The 20684-nt window shown below is 37.8% G+C and overlaps 1 protein-coding gene across 2 annotated transcripts in view; it reads left to right on the top strand.

The window, feature by feature from the left end:
• The window catches only part of LOC143670826 (synaptonemal complex central element protein 1-like), a 49730-nt gene that overhangs the window by 10355 nt on the left and 18691 nt on the right, over window positions 1-20684 (top strand). The gene's annotated exons all lie outside the window — the stretch shown is intronic.

The raw sequence follows: 20684 nt of genomic DNA, 5'->3' as shown, positions 1-20684 counted from the left end.
TGCTTCCATTTTTCTTGGCTGAGTCTGCTTCCACTCAAGCTGGCCTCCTTGCTATTCCTAGACATTTGCTAGGCACATTCCAAAGCCTCAGAGCCTTTAAATTAGACATTTCCTATGTCTGAAACACACTTTTCACTGATAGCTGCGATTTTTGCAAATGATGATCTAGTTACTGGTATGATACTGGACTTACTATCTGTCTCCCCACTATACTGTTTATTATTATGGCAATTAACTACCCAGTTTTTTCAGGGGGGGCTTTAAAATATTTGATATTATACAGATAGAAAATTGTAACTTGTAATTTCTTTTCATTAAATGCATTGATTTAAACACATATAATAACTGCAGTTAGTTATACTGTCTATGAAAGTGAGTTTTTCATAGCATATTTAAAATTAAGATTTTAAATGTGAATTTATTTTGAAACATAAATATTTTAACTATGTTCTGGTCATTACTACAAAACAGCAAGTTTAAAGAACCTAATGAAAATGCACAAGAAAATGAAGAAAATTAAGAATAATTTGAAGTTAAGGTTGTATTGTGGCAAAAAAATTCCGGGACTGCAGTGCAAGTCTGACAGCACACAGGATGATAAAGGGTCACAGTTAATGAGTATTTACTATGTATGAGGTACTCATCATCATAGAAACGCAAGGCAGATATCATGATTATCCTTAGTTAACAATATGATTATCCTAGTTAACAATAAAGCCGTCTTAAATAATGGGTGGTATTTAAATAGTACTTATTAAAAATAAAAACCTAAGTATTTCGTTGAAGAATAATTTGATTATTTTGGGGATGTCACATGGCATCTGTGAAGGAACTACTAGAACAAACACTGCATGAAAATACAATATTTTGCATTGATATATATTTTTAAAAACATTTAGTCTTACTTTCAGGAGAAATATAATGAATATGATTTGTAATACCTCCTCCCACCAAACCTAATACAATGACCCGAAAACAATTTTAGAAAGAAAAAAAAATTGTGGAAAATGAATAAATAGAATATAAGCAAAAGGGGTGCGAGAATAATGTAACTTCAACCATACCATTTAGAAAATATCATGGGGAAAAAACTGAATTTTGTGTTCAACAATAACACATAACAATATTTTGTTCAATAACACTGTTATTGTTAAACTTCTCCAAAATGAAGTAAGTGGTTAGACAATTTTAAGAAAACTCATGAATTACCCCAACTTAAAGGAAATTGTGCTGGGCATGATGGGGTTTTATTGGCCCTAAGGGAAAAGGCTTCAAAACTGTAGAGAAACAGGCTCTTTGTACTGCTTATGATGGCTCCGCATGGACTAGAACCGCTTGGGCGCTCTATTTTATGATTCTTTAGGCAAACAGGAAAGCTTGAAAAGACAATTAATTAGCACAATTAAATGTATCCCAGAGAATGTAATCAGGCACTTTACAGAATGGAGAGAAAAATGAAGAAGGGGAAGAAAAAGACATGAACTGCCGTGGTGCACTTAACTCATGGAAAAGGCACATGGAAAGCAACTTGAATTACAAATGTCTCTTTTCCGCATTCTTGTATGATTTGCACAAAGTGGGTAGGCCTCTGGGAAGAGGACACGAGGCTCTAAAAAAGCATGCGTTAATCTCCAGAAATTGTTCTTTTTCTGCTTATAATGACTGGCAGAGTCATACAGTTAGACTGTCCCTGAATTGAGGTTATGATCCTGTACCTAGGAGCATTCCTCCATGAAAAGTCATTAAAATCACTCTCTTACTTCCTTACTCATATTTCTTGCTCCCTCCCCTTAACTCCAGAGCACTTAGATAACAAAATCATAGCCTTAGTTAACTTCACTGTCCTCTACTACTAGAATCTACTATATAGCTACAGTTAGAGAAAAATATACAAACGTACTGATTGGCTCTCAGGGCGGCTTGACAATCATATCATGTTTCCTGTGTCCATTCACTTTTGCCATCTCCAGGATACTTTTCAACATCTGGACACTCTCCTCAACACAGATGCCAACTTAACACCTACCCACCTCCAGCATATAACCCCATATGCTCTGCCTTCTTACTTAGGTGAACTGTCTGTGCCTGCATCCAAAAGCAGACCTTCTGCTGTGAACCAGATTCCATTCTTTCAAGCCCATTCAATAACACCTTTATAGTGGTTGCTGCTTTTTTTCCCCTTGATTTTCAGTTTTTCCTTCTTCATTGGATCATACCTGTCAGCATCTGCTTATTTTTCTCCCCTTAAAAAAAGGCATTTTGTCTTCGCTTCCTGCACTATAGATACTATTCAACTTCTTTGCTTCCATTGCTGCAAATGTTTTAAATAAGTTGCCTCTATTTGCTGCCTCCCTTTCCTCTCATATTCTCTTAAACCCACTCTGATTGGACTTTGGTTCCTATCAATAACTAAAATGGAAAACCACAGAAATCGGCAAACACTACAAATCAGCACCCTCCTCAACCCCAGTGGTTGTTAAACATTTACGAGTACACCACTGAACTGTACCAGTTGATTTTATCACTAATTAGAATTCTTAATTAAAAGTTATATTTTCAATAAAAATTTAGTTATAGTATAGAAGAGTGGCTCAAATGCAACTTTGTATTTTCTTAATATATTTTCCACAGATTAAAACCTAAATTACTTCACAGACCTCTAGCAGTGTCTGCCATAGGTTTGCTGACTGGCTTAGAAGATATTTTTGCCTACCAAAAAAAAAAGCTTTTAAAAGATTTCAGTTCAAGATAGTAGACTAGATGAACATATCAAAAAGTTGAATGTGGATAGATAAAGAAAGAAAAAATAATAGCCAATGCAGGGAAGTGTTTTAAGTACTGGATCTTTAAAAAGGATTATCAATGAATAATGAATATCAGAAGGGTACAGGAAATTTCCTTTATATTCTCCAATCAACAGTTATTCTGAAATTGGTTGTCTTGCCAGATAAATAGTAGTTACTGCTATGTGGATAGCGGTTTGCTCAAAGATATTTTCATCATTTTTTATGCTTTAACAATGTTCCCAAAAGCACAGCAGAACACGTAGATAGGGAACTAGGGAACTTGCACTCAGTGCAGCTTAAGGGACTTACCCGAAAGTACGTGGCAAGTAGGGATCAAAGACTTCAGCATAGATTTTTCCAACAGATCCAGTGTCCTTTTTCACTATATTACACTCTTTTACTATATATATATATGATTTTTATATTATATATTACAGCTTTTCTTAGTACAGCTGTATTATTGGAATATTCTTTGTAGAATATGTTTTGAAAGTCCATGGGTGTAGATTTCAATTAGCACATGAACTAATACAATGTGGCTTTTACTTTTTTTTTTGGTTTTGAAAGGTAGGCAGTTTTAATTCTCTGATTTCTGATTCTAATTTGAAGTGCATAAATACACTATAATTATGGGAAGGGCATATGTTGCTATATGCTCTAAAACGTTCATACCAATTTTGTTTCAACACAATTTTATTCACACACCATACAGTCTGTTCAAAGTATACAATCAGTGGCTCTCAATATAATCACAGAGCTGTGCTTACACCATCACAATTTTAGAACATTTTCATAGCTCCAAAAAGGAAAATCTCATGCCCTTTATACCCCCCTATAATTGACCCTTAGCTTTGTTGTAATATCTTTGTTACAATGGATTGGAGAACATTAAGATATTACTGTTAACTATAGTCCATAGTTTGCGTTAGGTACAATTTTCAATATATGACTCTATTATTAACATCTGGTAGTTGTGACATTTATTTGTTCTAATTCACGGAAGAACATTTCTGTAAATGCACTGTTAACCATCTTCATGATCCACAACAGGGTTCACTATGTTGTAAAGTCATTTGTTTCATCCTCTAGCTTTCTTTCCAGAGATAGACACAACCCTAATCCTCCCCTTTCAACCACAATCACACCCACAATTCAGTGCTGTTATTTATAGAGGATAAGATGCCACCATCACCTCCATCCAAACATTTACAGTCAACCTTATTAAAAAATTCTGCACAGGGCGGGCCGCGGTGGCTCAGCGGGCAAAGTGCTTGCCTGCTATGCCGGAGGACCTCGGTTCGATTCCCGGCCCCAGCCCATGTAACAAAAACGGAGAAACAGAATATAATAAAACAAGAAAATGTTTAAAAATGTTTCCCTTTCTTCCTTCCTTCCTTCCTTCTATCCTTCCTTCCTTCTCTCTGTCTAAAAAAAAAAAAAAAAAAAAAATTCTGCACAAATTAAGCATCAGTTCCCCATTCTCTATCCTTATTCTATCTCCTGGTAACCTATATTCTAAATAATAAATCCCATGAATTTACTCATTATATTTAGTTCATATTAGTGAGATCTTACCATATTTGTCCTTTTGTGTCTGTTTTACTTCACTGAACGTAGTGCCTTCCAGGTTCATCCGTATTGTCACATCCATCAGGACTTCATTCCTTCTTACTGCTGAATAATATTCCATCATATGATCACTGCAGATTTTGTTTATCCGTTCATCAGTTGACAGGCACTTGGCTTTTTTTCATCTTCTGGCAATTGTGAATAATGCCATTATGAATATCAGTCTGTGAATGTTCGTTTGCATCCCTGCTTTCACTTTTTCTGAGTATGTATCTACTAGTGGGATTACCAGATTATATGACAATTCTATGTTTAGCTTCCTGAGGAACTGCCAAACTGTTTTCCACATTTTACATTCCCACCAGCAATAAATAATGTTCCTATTCTCCACAACCCCTTCAACACTTGTACTTCTCTGTTTGTTTAATAGTGGCTATTTTAGTAGGTGTGAAATGAAATCTCATTGTGCTTTTGATTTGTATTTCCCTAATAGCCAATGAAGTTGAACATCTTTTCATGTGCTTTTTAGCCATTTGTATTTCCTCTTTGGAAAAAAATATCTATTCATGCCTTTTGCCCATTTTTTAATTGGGTTGTTTGATTTTTATGTTAAATTGTGAGATTTTTAAATATATTTTGGATATTAAACCCTTATCATATATGTGTCTTCAAATATTTTCTCTGCTTGAGTACACTGCCTTTTTACCTTCTTGACAAAGTCTTTGGAGCACAAAAGTATTCAACTTTGAGAAGGTCCCATTTATCCATTTTTTTCTTTCGTTGCTTATGGTTTGGGTAAAAACTTTAAGAAACCACCACTTACCAAAGGATCTTATTTTTTATTTTTAATAAGAAATATTCACACACATAAATTCCATGCATGGTGTAAAATCAGTGGCTCACAATATCTTCACATCGTTGTGAATTCATCACCATGATAACTTTTAGTCATCATTCATCACTCAAGAAAATGAAATAAAGACAAAAAAGAAAAAGACTCATACATACATGTACCTAACCCCTCCCTCTCGTTGACCACTAGTATTTCCATCTACCCAATCTAATTTACTCTTTGTCCCTGTTCTAGTTTGCTAGCTGCCGGAATGCAAAATACCAGAAACAGAATGGCTTTTAAAAAGGGGAATTTAATAAATTGCTAGTTTACAGTTCTAAGGGCGAGAAAATGTCCCAATTAAAACAAGTCTATAGAAATGTCCAATCAAAGGCATCCAGGGAAAGATACCTTGGTTCAACAAGTTCAAGTTGAAGTTCAGGGTTTCTCTCTCAAGTGAGAAGGCACAATGCAAACACCGTCACAGTTTCTCTCTCATCTGGAAAGGCACATGGTGAACATGGTCAGGGTTCTTCTCATCTGGAAGGGCACATGGCAAACACGGCATCATCTGCTAGCTTCTTCTCTTGGCTTCCTGTATCATGAAGCTCCCCAGGAGACATTTTCCTTCTTCATCTCCAAAGGTTGCTGGCTGGTGGACTCTGCTTCTTGTAGCTATGTTGTTCTGCTCTGCTCTCTCTGAATCTTTCATTCTCCAAAATGTTTCCTCTTTTATAGGACTCCAGAAACTTCTCAAGATGTTTCCCCATCTCCACCAAATGGGTGGAGGCATGTCACCTAATCCAGCTTAACAACCACTCTTGATTGTGTTGGATCTCCAGGGAGATGATCTAATTACAGATTCAAACATACAGTATTGAATAGGGATTATTCTGCCTTTATGAAATGGTATTTAGATTAAAACATGGACTTTTAGGGGACATACATCCTTTCAAGCCAGCACAGTCCCCTCTACTATATATTTATTTTATGTGTATTTTTCATTCATCTATCCACACCCTGGATAAAAGGAGAAACAGACAGGGTTTTCACAATCCCCCAGTCACATTGTTAAATTACATCTTTATACAATCGTCTTCAAAAATCAACACTACTGAAACAGAAATCAGTAGTTTCAAGTAGCTCCCTCAAGCCCTCGAATACACCATAAACTAAAGCAGGATATCTATATAATGCATAAGAATAACCTCAGGATAACCTTTCAATTCAGTTTCTCTCAACCACTGAAAGTTTATTTTGCTCATTTTTCTCTTCCCACGTTTGGTCAAGAATGCTTTCTGTATCCCTTCATGCTGGGTCCTGCCTCATCCCAGGATTTCTGTCCCACATTGCCAAGGAGCTTTACACCCCTGGGAGACATGTCCCACATAGGAGGGACGACAGCCAGTTCACCTGCCAAGTTGGCTTAGAGAGAGAGGCCACATGTGAGCAACAAAAGAGGTGTTCTGGGGGTGACTCTTAGGCCTGATTTTAAGTAGGCTTAGGCTGTCTTTTATAGGAATAAGGTTCTTAGGGGTGAACCTGTACGTCAAGGGCTCAACCTATTGATTTGGTTATCTCTACTGCTTGTGAGAATATCAGAAATTCTCCAAGTAGAGAAGCTAAATATGTCCTCCATTCTCCCCATTTCCCCAAGGGGACTTTGCAAATACCTCTTTATTACTCCCCATAGTACTTTGGGATTTATCGGGGCATCACACTAACCTGGACAAACCAACAAAATCTCATACCCTGTTCAAGATTCCGTGTACTTATGGTGTTCATCTAAACTGACCAGACAAGATAGATTAGAAAATGCACTACCCAAAATATAAAATTTGCACCCAAGTAAATATCTCTCCCTTTCATCTTACACAGAAGTTGAAGTTTTAAAATAGGGACGATATCACCCTTTACCCTGTTTTCTGATATACATTAGTCCTATCCAGATTAGCTTCATTCATATCTCTACTTGAAGTCCGATCCCTTTTTCAACTTTTTAAAAAATTCCTGTATGGGTTAGTGTTGACTTTCATAGCTTCAGAGCTCTAACTCTGAGTCTCAGGTGTCATATAAATACCCACAGTTTCTGGGAAGGACTATGTTATATACAATAGTACTTCAGATTTTGGAATTTCAAAATTTGGAATTAACAGTTATACCTTCTGAATATATGTGAGTGCTGTAAGAGCTTGCAATCTAGAACCCTTTACAGTAGGCCCTAACCTGATAACTGATGCTCACAACTTTAGTTCACTGAGTTTTTATATTATAGTTAGTCCATATGATTGAAGCATGATAATATTTGTCTTATTGTTCCTGACATTTAATTCAATATGCAGTCCTTAAGATTTATTTACCTAGTTGCATGCCTCGCAACTCCATTCCTTCCTGTGGATGCTCAGTAGTCCATTGTATTTATACACCATAGTTCCCCCTTCCATTCCTCAGTCATTGTACCCTTAGGCTACCCCCATGCATTGTGGATCACAAACACTGCAGCCATAATCACCAGTGTGCAAATGTCTGTTCATGTCCCCACACTCAGTTCTTCCAGGTATATACTGAGCAACAGGGTTTCAGGATCATATGACAACCCCAACCCTAGCCTCCTGTGGAACCACCATCCTGCCCTCCAAAGGACTATACCTCTCATTCTCTCTACTGACAATGAATAAGTACATCTCTTTTTCCTATTTTCTCTGGCACTTGTTTCTCTCTTCATTTTTCAACAGTTTTATTCACAAATCATACAATCCAACCTAAGTATATAGACATGCCTTTGCCACTATACTCTCTCTGAAGACATTTCCTTTTATTCCACAATGAATCCATACCCCTTTACCATACCCCCTGCTTGTTGACATTTAGTTTTGGCATAATTCCTTTGTTACATTCAGTGGAAGCATATTACAGTTTTACTGTTGACTATAAACTCTAGCTTGCATTGATTGTACTTAGTCCTTTATCCCATCTATTTTCAATGCCCTGCAATACTGACATTCATTTGTTCTCAATCATGCAAAAACCTTTTTTTATTTTTAAATTTAATCACCATTATTGTCCACTCTATTCCTAAATTATACCGTCTCAGTCTTTATTCTCTATCTTTCCTTCTGGTTTCTTATGTGCCCCCAGTCCTTTTCCCTTTATCTTACTAACATTCAGCTTCATTCAGTGTACTTATATTATTGTGCTACAATGAGGTACTAATGTGCTATCCATTTCTGAATTTTCAGTCAGTCCTGTTGCACAATCTGTATTCCTTCAGTACCAATTGCACAATCTCTATCCTGTTGCTCTCTTCTGATAGCCTGTATTGTTAAATTCAGTTCCCCAAGGTCACTCATTAATGTTAGTTCATATTAATGAGACCAAACAATATTGTCCGTTTGTTCTTGGCTTATTTACTCAGCATAATGTCTTTAAGGTCCATCCATGTTGTTACATGCTTCATTATGTCTTCCAGCTGCAAAATATTCCATTGTATGTATATACAACAGCTAGTTTAGCCACTCGACTGTTGATGGACATTTGGGCTGTTTCCGTCTCTTGGCAATCATAAATATTGCTGCTATAAACATTGGTGTGCAAATGTCCATTTGTGTTCTTGCCCTCATGTCCTGTGATTATATACCTAGCAATGGGATTGCTGGATCATATGGCAGTTCTATACTTAGCTTCTTGAGAAACCACCGAACTGCCCTCCAGAGTGGTTGTACCATTTTACATTTCCACCAATAGTGGATAAGTGTGCCTCTGCCTCCGCATCTTCTCCAGCCCTTGTTGTTTTCTGTGTTTTTTTTTTTGTTAATGGCCATTGTTGTAGGTATGAGATGATATCTCATTGTGATTTTGATTTGCATTTCCCCAAGAGCCAGTGAATCAATCATCTTTTCATGTACCTTTTAGCCATTTATATTTCCTCTTCTGAGAAGCGTCTGTTCATGTTTTCGCTCTTTTTTTTTTTTTTTTTTTTTTTTACCAATGACATATTCCAAGTTTATTCTCGAATGTCCGTTCACATCAGTGGGACCATACAGTATTTGTCCTCTAGTTTTTGGCTAGACTCACTCAGCATAATGTTCTCTAGGTCCATCCATGTTATTACATGCTTCATAAGTTTATCCTGTCTTAAAGCTGCATAATATTCCATCGTATGTATATACCACAGTTTGTTTAGCCACTCTTCTGTTGATGGACATTTTGGCTGTTTCCATCTCTTTGCAATTGTAAATAACGCTGCTATAAACTTTGGTGTGCAAATGTCCGTTTGTGTCTTTGCCCTTTTTGCTCATTTTTTAATGGGCTCGTTTGTCTTTTTGTTGTTGAGTTGAAGACTCTCTTTATATATTCTGGATACTAAGGCAATGTGTTTTCCAAATATTGTCTCTCATCACTTTGGCCACCTTTTTCTTTCTTGACAAAGTTCTTTGATGTAAATGTTTAATTATGAGAAGTTCCCATATACCTGTTTCTTTTCTCAGTGTGCATGCTTTGGATGTAAAGTCTAGGAAACTGCCTCCTATTTCAAGTTTTATAAAATATTTCCCTACATTTTCTCCTAAAAGTTTTATGGTCTTGGCTCTAAGGTTTAGGTCTTTGATCCATTTTGAGTTAATTTTTGTGTAGGGTATGAGATATGGATCCTCTATCATTCTTTTGAATTTGAGAAGCCAATTCTCCAAGCACCATTTATTGAAGAGGCTGCTCTATCCCAAGTGGGTTGGCTTCACCACCTTATCACAGATCACTTGTCCACGGGTGAAAGGGTCTATATCTATTCGATTCCATTGGTCAGTACTATATCTATTCGATTCCATTGGTCAGTACTGTTATGCCAGTACTGTGCTGTTTTGGCCACTGTAGCTCCATAATATGCTAAAGTTAGGTAGTGTTAGACCTTCCACTTCATTTTTTTTTCTCAAGATATTTTTACCTATTTGGGAAACCCTTCCCTTCCAAATGAATTTGGTTATTGGTTTTTCTAGTTCTGCACAGTAAATTTTGGGGATTTTGATTGGTATTCCATCTATAAATCAATTTGGGTGAATTGACTACTTAACTGTATTTAGTCTTCCAGTCCATGAACATGATATACCCTTCCATTTATTTAGGTCTTCCCTGATTTCTTTTAACAATTTCTTGTAGCTTTCTGTGTATAGGTCTTTTGTATCCTTAGTTAAATTTTGTGGTAGTTAGATTCAGTTGTCAAATTGGCTAGGTGAGGGCACCTAGTTCTGTTGCTGTAGACATGAGCCAATGGTACGTGAACCTCATCTATTGCTGATCACATCTGCAGTTGGCTAGGAGGCGTGCCCGCTGCAGTGAATGACGTTTGACTTAATTGGCTGGTGCTTAAATGAGAGAGCACAACGTAGCACAGCCCAAGCAGCTTGTCCTGCCTCATCTCAGCACTCACAGCTCAGCCCAGGCCTTTGGAGATGCAGAAAGGAATCACCCCGGGGAAAGTTGTTGGAACCCAGAAGCCTGGAGAGAAAGCCAGCAGAGAACACCCTGAGCCTTCCCACGTAAGAAAGACCCTCAGATGAAAGTTAGCTGCCTTTCCTCTGAAGAACTAATGAAATAAATCCCCTTTTATTAAAAGCCAATCCATCTCTGGTGTGTTGCATTCTGGTAGCTAGCAAACTAGAACAAATTTATTTCTGAATATTTGATTCTTTTGGGTGCTATTGTAAATGAAACTTTTTTCTTGATTTCCTCCTCAGGTTGCTCATTACTAGTGTATAAAAACATTGATGATTTTTTGAGTGTTGATCTTGTACCCTGACACTTTGCTGTACTCATTTATTATTAGCTCTAGTCTCATTGCTGTAGATTTTTGGGGATTTTTTGACATACAGGATTATATCATCTGCAAACAGAGTTTTACTTCCTTTTCGAATTTGAATGCCTTTTGTTTCTTTTTCTTGTCTCATTGCTGCGGCTAGAACTTCCAGCACAATGTTGAGTAACAGTGGTGACAGTGGTCATCCTTGTCTTGTTCCTAATCTTTGAGGGAAAGCTTTCACTCTTTCCTCATTGAGGATGATGTTAGCTGTGGGTTTTTCATATATTCCCTTTATCATGCTGAGGAACTTCCCTTCTATTCCTGTGCTTTGAAGTGTTTTCATCAAGAAAGAATGTTGAATTTGGTCAGTAACATTTTTGCATCAATCAAGATGATCATGTGGTTTTTCGGCTTTGATTTGCTGATATGGTATATTAGTTGATATTCTTATGTTGAAGCATCTTTGCATACCAGGAATAAATCCTACTTGGTCATGATGTATAATTATTTTAATGTGCTGCTGGATTTGATTCATAAGTATTTTGTTGAGGATTTTTGCATCTATATTCATTAGAAAGATTGGTCTGTGTAATTTTCTTTTCTTGTAGTTTCTTTGTCTGGCTTGGTATTAGGGTGATCTTGGCGTCATAGATTGAGTTAGGTAGCTTTCCCTCCTCTTCAATTTTTTTGAAGAGTTTGAGCAGAATTGGTACTAGTTCTTTCTTAACTGCTTGGTAGAATTCACATGTGAACCCATGTGGTCCTGGGCTTTTATTTTTTAGGAGCTTCTTGATGACTGATTCATTCGTTTTACTTGTGATTGATTTGTTTAGGTCGTCTATTTCTTTTTGAGTCAGTGCTGGTTGTTCATGCATTTCTAGGAAGTTGTCCATTTTATCTACTTGTCTGGTTTATTAGCATATAGTTGCTCATAGTATCCTTTCATTACCTCCTTTATTTCTGCAGTGTCAGTGTTTATTTCTCCTTTTCTATTTCCGATTTTATTTATTTGCATTCTCTCTCTCTCTCTTTTTTTTTTGACAACCTAGCTAAGGGTCCATTGATATCATTCATTTTCTCAAAGAACCAACTTCTTGTTTCATTGATTTTCTTGATTGTTTTTATATTCTCAATTTCATGTATTTCTGCTCTAATCTTTGTTAAAATCTTTCGTTTTTTTTTTTTTTTTGCTTTGTGGTTAGTTTGCTGTTCTTTCTCTAATTCTTTTTTTTTTTAAGTATAGGCATTTAGGGCAATAAATTTCCTTCTTAGCACTGCCTTTGCTGCAGCCAACAAATTTTAATATGTTCTGTTCTAATTTTCATTTGCCTTGAGATATTTACTGATTTCTCTTTTAACTTCTTCCCTGACCCACTGATTATTTAAGAGTATGTTGTTTAGTCTCCATTTATTTGTGAATTTTCTGGCCCTCTACCTGTTATTGATTTCAAACTTCATTTCATTTTGATCTGAGAAAGTGTGATTTTAATCTTTTTAAAATTTATTTTAAATTTATTGAAACTTGCTTTGTGACCAAGTTTGCTATGTACTATCCTTGAGAGTGATCCATGAGCACTTGAGAAAAATGTGTAACCTGCAGTTTGGGTTGTAATGCTCTGTAAATGTTGTAAAGTCTAGTTCATTTATTGTATTATTCAAAATCTCTCTTTCTTTTTTGATCCTCTCTCTAAATGTTCTGTCCATTAATGAGAGCAGGGAATTGATGTCTCCAACTATTGTGGTAAAGGTGTCTATTTCTCCCTTTAGTGTTGTCATTATTTACCTCATGTACTTTTCAGTACTCTGTCTTGGTGCATAAATACTTATGACTTTTATGTGTTCTTGTTGAATTGTTTCTTTTATTAATACATAGTATGCTTCTTTGTCTCTTTTAATTGTTCTACATTTGAAGTCTAATTTGTGGGATATTAGTATAGCTTATTCCTGCTCTTTTCTGATGGCTGTTTGCATGAAATATGTTTTCCCAACCTTTCACTATCAACCCATATTTGTCCATGGTTCTAAAATGAGTGTCCTGTAGATAGCATATAGATGGGTCCTATTTTTCAATCCATTCTGCCAGTCTATGTCTTTTGATTGGAGAATTTAGTCCATTAACATTAAAAGTTATAACTATAAAAGCAGTACTTTCTTGTACAATTTAGTATTTTCTATTTTATATGATATGCATAATATTTTTCTCTTTTTAACTTTACTGATAGTCTTCATTTCTACACTCTTCTCCAGACCTCTCTCGCCTGCCTTTTCCTATCTGGCTGTAGTGCTCCCTTTAGCTTTTTTTGCAGAGCCAGACTCTTAGTCACAAATTCTCTTAGGGATTGTTTGTCTGAAAATATTTTAATCTCCCCCTCATTTTTGAAGGATGATTTTTGTGGATATAGAATTCTTCCTTGGCAGTTTTTCTCATTTAGAATCTTCAATATATCATACTGCTGCCTTCTTGCCTCCATGGTTTCTGCTGAGAAATCTATATTTCTTATTGGTCTTCCCTTGTATGTTATGGATTGCTTTTCTCTTGCTGCTTACAAAATTCTGTCCTTCTGTTTGATATCTGACAATTTGATTAGTAAATGTCTTGGAGTATGTCTATTTAAATCTGTTCTGTTTGGGGTACGCTGCACTTCTTGAATCTGTAATTTTATGTCTTTCATAAGAGATAGGAAATTTTATTATTTCCTCCCTTAGTCTTTCTCCTCCTTTTCCCTTCTCCTTCTGGGGCACCCAAAACGCATATACTTATGTGCTTCATGCTGTCTTTCAATTTCCTGACACCCTACTCATTTTTTTCCATTCTTTTCCTGGTATTTTCTTTTATGTGTCAGATTTCAGATGTCCAGTCCACTAGTTCAGTAATCCTTTCTTCTGCCTCTTCAAATCTATTTTTCTAAGTTACCATTGTTTCTTTCATCTCTTCTATTATACCTTTCCTTCCCATAAGTTCTGTGATTTGTTTTTTCAAAGTTTGGAGTACTTCCTTTTGCTCACCAATTGTCTCCCTCAACTCATTGATTGGATTTTTCATGAGATTTTCCATGTCTATTAAAATATCTTGAATTAGTTGCTTCACCTCCTGGATCTCATTTGAATTACTGGTTTTTTCCTTTGCCTGGACCATATCTTTGATTTTCATAGCATTTATTTTTTTGCTGACATCTAGGCATTTGATTTCCTTAGTTTATTCTGTAGGTGTTTTTCATTCTTTTACCTAGGATTTTCTTGCTGGATAGCTTTGTTCTCTATCTGTTCTTTGATATTCAGTTTAACTTATTTTAGACATCTAGCATAGATTCTGTTTAACTGATCAGAATTTTTCAGTTCTTGTTTTTCTGTTACTTGCCCTGCCTATTTGGAGCCTTTTCTTTTGAGAAGGGTCTCCTCAGATACTACAGACCATAGTCAGATTTTCCCAGACCAGACAGGCCCATGTCTCAGGGGGAAAGAGTCGCCAGCATCTGTTTTCCCTGACGGTGAGATCCATTAGGTTATCAGACTTTCCTATGAAGACCCTAGATTCTGTGCTTTTCTTATCCTGCCCAGTATGTGGCACTTGTCTGCCTGCAGCTTCCCACCAGCATTAAGTGATGTGGTGCCTTTAATTTCAGCAGACTTAACCTGCCAGGGGCATGGTTGAGACAGAGGTGATGTTGTAGGTTGACATTAATTGCTTCAGTTTTCCAGTCTGTGGGGCCTGAATTCCTTGAAGAAAGGATTCCGCTTGAACTAGGCCCCGCCTTCCTCTTGGGGAAGATAACAACCTTTAGGGAATTAACTCCTTTCACCTAACTAGTTATTTTGTCTCTCAGACAAGTTTAATTCTGCCTTTTCCTGGGGCAGTGCTGGAGCCGGAGAGTGCTTCCAGTTCTATCTAATGAGCTGTTATGGAGTAGAAAAAAAAGCAAAAAAAAAAAAAGCCTTTTCAGAGCTGGACCCCTGCTGCTTGGGTTTGTCAATCAAGCACTTAAGTTGGTACATTGCTCTATGTATCTCCAGGCTCTGTGGGCACCCTTTTCTTGGTGTCCAGCCCTTTTCCAGTATTTAGTGCTGTCTGACAAGAGAAACTTCTCTTGTTTTCTTTTTGTCGGCTCCACCCTCTCTCTGCCTGGGCAATAACTCCTAGTGCTTTTATTGTTCATTCCAGGTTTATCTGTGCTGGGGGCCTAATTTTGGTAGTCAGAATTTGTTAATTAATTCTGCAATTGGAGCTTGGTTGAGCTAAGCCCTTGCTGCTAGTAAAGTCTGTTTCCTTTCCCCCCAGGGAACCAGCCTACCATGTCCGTGTGGGAGGGATGCCCACCTCCACAGCTTGGCAGACTTGCAGTTTTGTGTAGGGGTCTCAGCCTTTCTATCTGGTCCAGACTGATATATGCTGTGTGTCCGGTCACTGATGTAGCCTCAACAATTTTTCCATGTAGTACCTGGGTATTTACTAACTGCTCTGGAGGACGAACTAAATTTTATACCTCACTAAGCCACCATCTTGTCCCTTCTGTCAACATTCCTACCACAAGATCTTGAAGATGGTTCCCTACATTTTCTTCTAGGAGTTTTATGATACTGACCTTATATTTTATGTCTTTGACCCATTTGAGCTATTTTTGTATAAGGTATGAACTATGAGTCCTCTTTCAATCTTTGGAAATTGATATACAGTTCTCCAAGTACCATTTCTTGAAGGGACTGTTCTGTAATATGCATTAAAGTCAGGAAGTGTGAGTCCTCCAACTTCATTCTTTTTTTTTTAATTTTATTGTGAAATATATATACCAAAAAGTAATATATTACAAAATACATTATAACAAGTAATTATAGAACAGATTTCAGAGTTTGGTATGGGTTGCAATTCTACAATTTTAGGTTTTTCCTTCTAGCTGCTCCAAGACACTGGAAACTAAAAGAAATATCAATGTAATGATTCAGCAGTAATACTTATTTGTTAAGTCCTATCTTTTCTTATAATGCCTCTTTCTCCTTTGATCCTTCTCCCAATCTTAAGGGATATTTGGGCTATGCCCATTCTTATTTGTTCATGTTGGAAATGGCTGTTGATAATATGAGATAGGAAGATGGAGCTAGTTGATGTTCCTGAAGAGGCTAGCCCCTCCGGATTTCAGGACTTATCTGGCCGAGGAACCCATGTAGAGGTTGTAAGTTTCTGGAAAGTAATCATAGTGCGTGAAACTATTGTAGAATCTCAGATAGAGCCCTAGGTGTTCTTTAGGGTTAACGGGAATGGTTTTGGTTAAAGTTTGGCAGACCATCATAAATAGCAATATAAAGCTGAAACTTGCATAAGGGTAACCTCCAGAATAGCCTCACAACTCTATTTGAACTCTCTTGGCCACTGATACCTTATTTTGTCACATTTTCCCCCATTTTTTGGTCAGGAAGGCATTGCTGATCTCATGATGCCAAGGCCAGGATTGTCCCTTGGATTCATATCCCACATTGCCTGGGAGACTTTGAGCCTTAAATGTCATGTCCCACCTAGGGGGGAGGATAATGACTTTACTTGCAGAGTTGGGCTTAGAGAGAGAAATGCCACATCTGAGCGAAAAAAAGGTCCTCCGGAAGTAACTCTAAGGCATAACTATAGGTAGGCTTAGCTTCTCCGCTACAGAAATAAACTTCACAAGAGCAAGCTTCAAGATCAAGAACTTGTCCTATTGACTTGGGAGTCCCTAATGTTTGAGACAGTATCAGGGGTTCCACGGTGGTAAAGCTTAATAGTCACATATTTTTTTCTCCCATTGCTGAAGGGACTTTGCCAATACTTTTTAATTATCTGCTCAACATACTCTAGGATGTATCCGGGTATTGCATTAAGCTATACAAAATTATAACCTCTCATTCCCATTCTGGGCTCCATGTTTTTGGGTTGTTGAAGTGATCTATCCAGACAGGTCGTTAGAGTATTTGCTACAGAACATTTAGGTTTTGGACAAAATAAACCTCTCTTCCTTTGGTCTTACACAATAAGTGAAGTTCTAAAATACAGTGTCCTCCTTACCCCTGTATTCTGATTTACTTTAGTCCCAAACTGGTAGGCTTTGTTCTTATCTCTAGCTGAAGCCTGATCTCTTTTTAGGTTTCTTTAACGGTTGTTGTATGTGGTACTGCTGCCTTTCAGACTTGCAGAACTCCTATTCTGAGTCTTAGGTGGGACACAGGTGCCCAAAGTTCAGGAAATACGAGGTTTTATATATATAGTACAGCATCGCAAAATCTAGAAATAACAATTAACAGCTTCAGACTAAATGTGACTGCTGTAAGAGCTGACAATCTAGGCCTTAGTTTTCTTATAAGTGTTTTCTAAAGTACGTCATACAAAATTTGTTCTTTTGTTTCTGTCTTATTTCACAACACATAATGTCTTCCAGGTTCATTCACATCGTTGCACATCTCACAACTTCATTTCTTTCTGTAGCCACACAATATTCCATTCATATATATCTACCACAGTTCACCATTCTACTTCTCAGTCAGTATATTTTTCAGCCACCTCCATCCATTGGGCATCATGTATAATGTCCAAAGTCAATAATCCATGTCTCATATTATCCTCAGTTGTAAAATCATCAGCACTCTCAGTTTTAGACAATTTTCATTGCTCCCAAGAGAAAAACAACTGAGAAACACACCCTCACCAAATAGAAAACCCACCCCTCACCTTAGCTATTATCCCACCCCAACTCCGTTATTTTCCCCTGGTGTTGCTGTGGTACTGCTGCTGTTTTCCTACTAAACATAGACCATAACATCCAATAGCAGTTTTCCCCCAGTACCCCTGAAATTAAACACTCTTTGTACAAGAATCATACCTTTGAAGTAGTTCAAGCAAGAACTTATATTTATTTTTAGTGTTAATCGGTCATATACATGGCTCTATACAAGCTCTTTCAATCATGTTCACCTTCCAAATGGCAGTGTTACGTAGAGACCCACTAATAAACTGCCTTCACCTCAATCCATTCCCTTAAATTTAAGTCCAACCTCATTAGTTTACCCATCTCTAGCTTCTGTGTATCTCTAGGTCCCCTATATTCTGTATTTTATTCCCCTGAGTTTACCTTTACCAGGGTCATAAAAGTGAAATCATACAGTATCTGTCCTTTTGTGTATTTCTTATTTCACTCAGCATTACGTCCTCAAGGTTAATCCACGCTGCCATATGCTTCAGCGCCTCCTTATGTCTTACTGCTTCATAATATTCTATTGTATGTGTATACCAGATTTTGTTTATCCACTTGTCTGTCGATAGGCATTTGGATCATTTCCATCTTTTGGCAATTGTGATTAATGCTGCTGGGAACATCGGTGTGAAAATGTCTATTTGTGTCACTGCTTTTGGCCTTCTGGGTATATACTGAGTAGTGTTATTCCAGGTCGTAGGGCAACTCGATATTTAGTTTTCTAAGGAGCCACCAAACTGTCTTCCATAGCAGCTGCATGAGTATACATTCCCACCAGCAGTGCATGAGTGTTCCAATTTCTCCACATCCTCTCCAACATTTGTAGTTTCCTGTTTGTTTAATAGCAGCCATTATTATAAGGGTGAGGTGGTATCTCATTGTAGTCTTGATCTGCGTTTCCCTTGTCGCTAATAAGAGTGAACATCTCCTCATGTGCTTTTGAGCCATCTGTATTTCCTTGCCAGAAAAATGGCTTTTCATATCTTTAGCCCATTTTATAATTAGGTCATTTGTTCTTTTGTTGTAAATTTTAATGATTTCTTTATGTATACAGTATAGCAAACCTCTATCCCATACAGTTTCCAAATATTTCCCCCATTGAGTTGGCTACCTCTTCAACTTATTAACAAAATCTTTTGAGGCACATAAGCTTTTGATTTTGAGACGTTTCCATTTTTCTGTTTTTTTTTTCTTGTTGTTGCTTGTGCTTTGGGTGAAAAGTTTAGGAAGCTACCTCCTATTACTACATCTTGAAGAGGGTTCCTTATATTTTCTTCTAGGAACTTTATAGTTCTGACTCTTACGTTTAGGTCTTTGGTCCATTTTGAGTTAATTTTTAATAGGGTGTACAGTAAGCGTCCTCTTTCATTCTTTTGGCTATTGATATCCAGTTTTCCCATGCACATTTATTGAGAAGACTATTTTATCCCCCTTTAGTAGATTTGGAGACCTTGTCAAAAGATCAATTGGCTATAGATTTGGTGGTGTATTTCCGTACTCACAATTAGATTCTTTTTTCTTCTTCTTTTTTTTTTTTGTTCTTTCGGTTGTTTTTTGTTCTCCAGTTCATTTAATTCTGCTTTAATTTTCGTTATTTCTCTTCTGTTTGCTTTGCGGTTAGTTTGCTGTTCTTTCTCTAGTTACTCCAGGTGAGCAGTTAAGTCTTCGATTTTTGCTCTTTTTTCTTTTTTAACATAGGCATTTAAGCTCTGGGCTGATCCCCACTGATGGGGCTGGCCATAGGGGCACGCTCTGTGCCTCTGGCCCTGCCACTCAGCCAGCTTCATGGCCCATCCAGGTGCTCGGGGATTGCCTGGGCTACCCTGTACCCGTCTGGCTTGGCAGACGCTGGGTGAGGACACAGGAAGCAACAGCATTTTCACGGGCATTTGGATCGGCTGGACCATGAGTGCTGTCCTCCAACGCCGCCGCCGCCTTCAATGAGACAGCGGCTGCAGGAGGTTGCCTCCCTCTGGGAGTGCCCGGGTTCTCGGTCGCAGCGGCCAGTGGACCAGGGTTCAGTGAGCGGTCCCGCTGGCACCAGCTGGCCTTTCAGCACAGGGAGGAGCTGCGGAGGGCAGGGACGCTCCCAAGAACACAGTAGCTGCTCAGGAAAAAAAAAAAAAACAAAACAAAACCCGGAATGATTGGAGAGCGTTCCCTGTTACCGGCGTTTTGGGGCAGAACACGGATTTGACCGGTCTGCAACATGAGGATATCCTCTGACCGGGCGAGACGGAGAACACCTCCGGAGGCGCTGTGCCCAGCAAAGCCAGCACTGTAAGGTTGCAACTTTCCAACCTTTTTTTCTTCCTCCAATCTCTGGCCAGACAATTGCCCCTTCTTGCAACAGGAGAGAATTGAAAGCATCGATGTAACAGAGAGTTCTGGTTCCAAATGTCACTCACACGTGCTTTTCTCATGAGGACTTGATTTCTCTGATTGTATCCGTATAGTTCTTATTTTAAAAATACACAGTTCTGGGCGGTAACAAGGTGGCGCAGTGGCAGAATTCTCGTCTGCCATGCGGGAGACCCGGGTTTGATTGCCGGTGCCTGCCCATGCAAAAAAAAAAAAAACACAGTCCTTTTGGGAACATGGTGAAAGGTAATTGAAAGGAAAGGCAAAACTCCCAAACTGGCATGTCTGAAGGAGGAATTGAAGTGAAATGGGATGGTCTGTGTAGTAGAGATTCAAGTATTATAGAGACAGCACTGGAAAACATTAGACAAATCATTTTGAGGAAAACCGAGTATCTTCATTCATTAAAAGACACACCTTCTCATCCATCACACAGGCTTTCAAATGCTTTTTCTTTGGATGGGTTGAATAAGCTTCTTGCTCAGCTGCTCATGCTTTCTATGAGGTATCCCTTTAAAGATATATGAGAGAAAGTTGGTTTATTCTGAAGAGCATCCAGTGCTTGAAAATTTTTTTGCAAGTTCCTTCCAGCCTCCATGGCTTTCATGAGAACTCTGCTGTCATTCAAATTGTTT

This window comes from Tamandua tetradactyla, chromosome X (genome assembly GCF_023851605.1).
Source record: "Tamandua tetradactyla isolate mTamTet1 chromosome X, mTamTet1.pri, whole genome shotgun sequence".
In the NCBI taxonomy this organism is placed as follows: Eukaryota; Metazoa; Chordata; class Mammalia; order Pilosa; family Myrmecophagidae; genus Tamandua; species Tamandua tetradactyla.
This window is presented reverse-complemented; position numbering and strand designations above follow the sequence as displayed.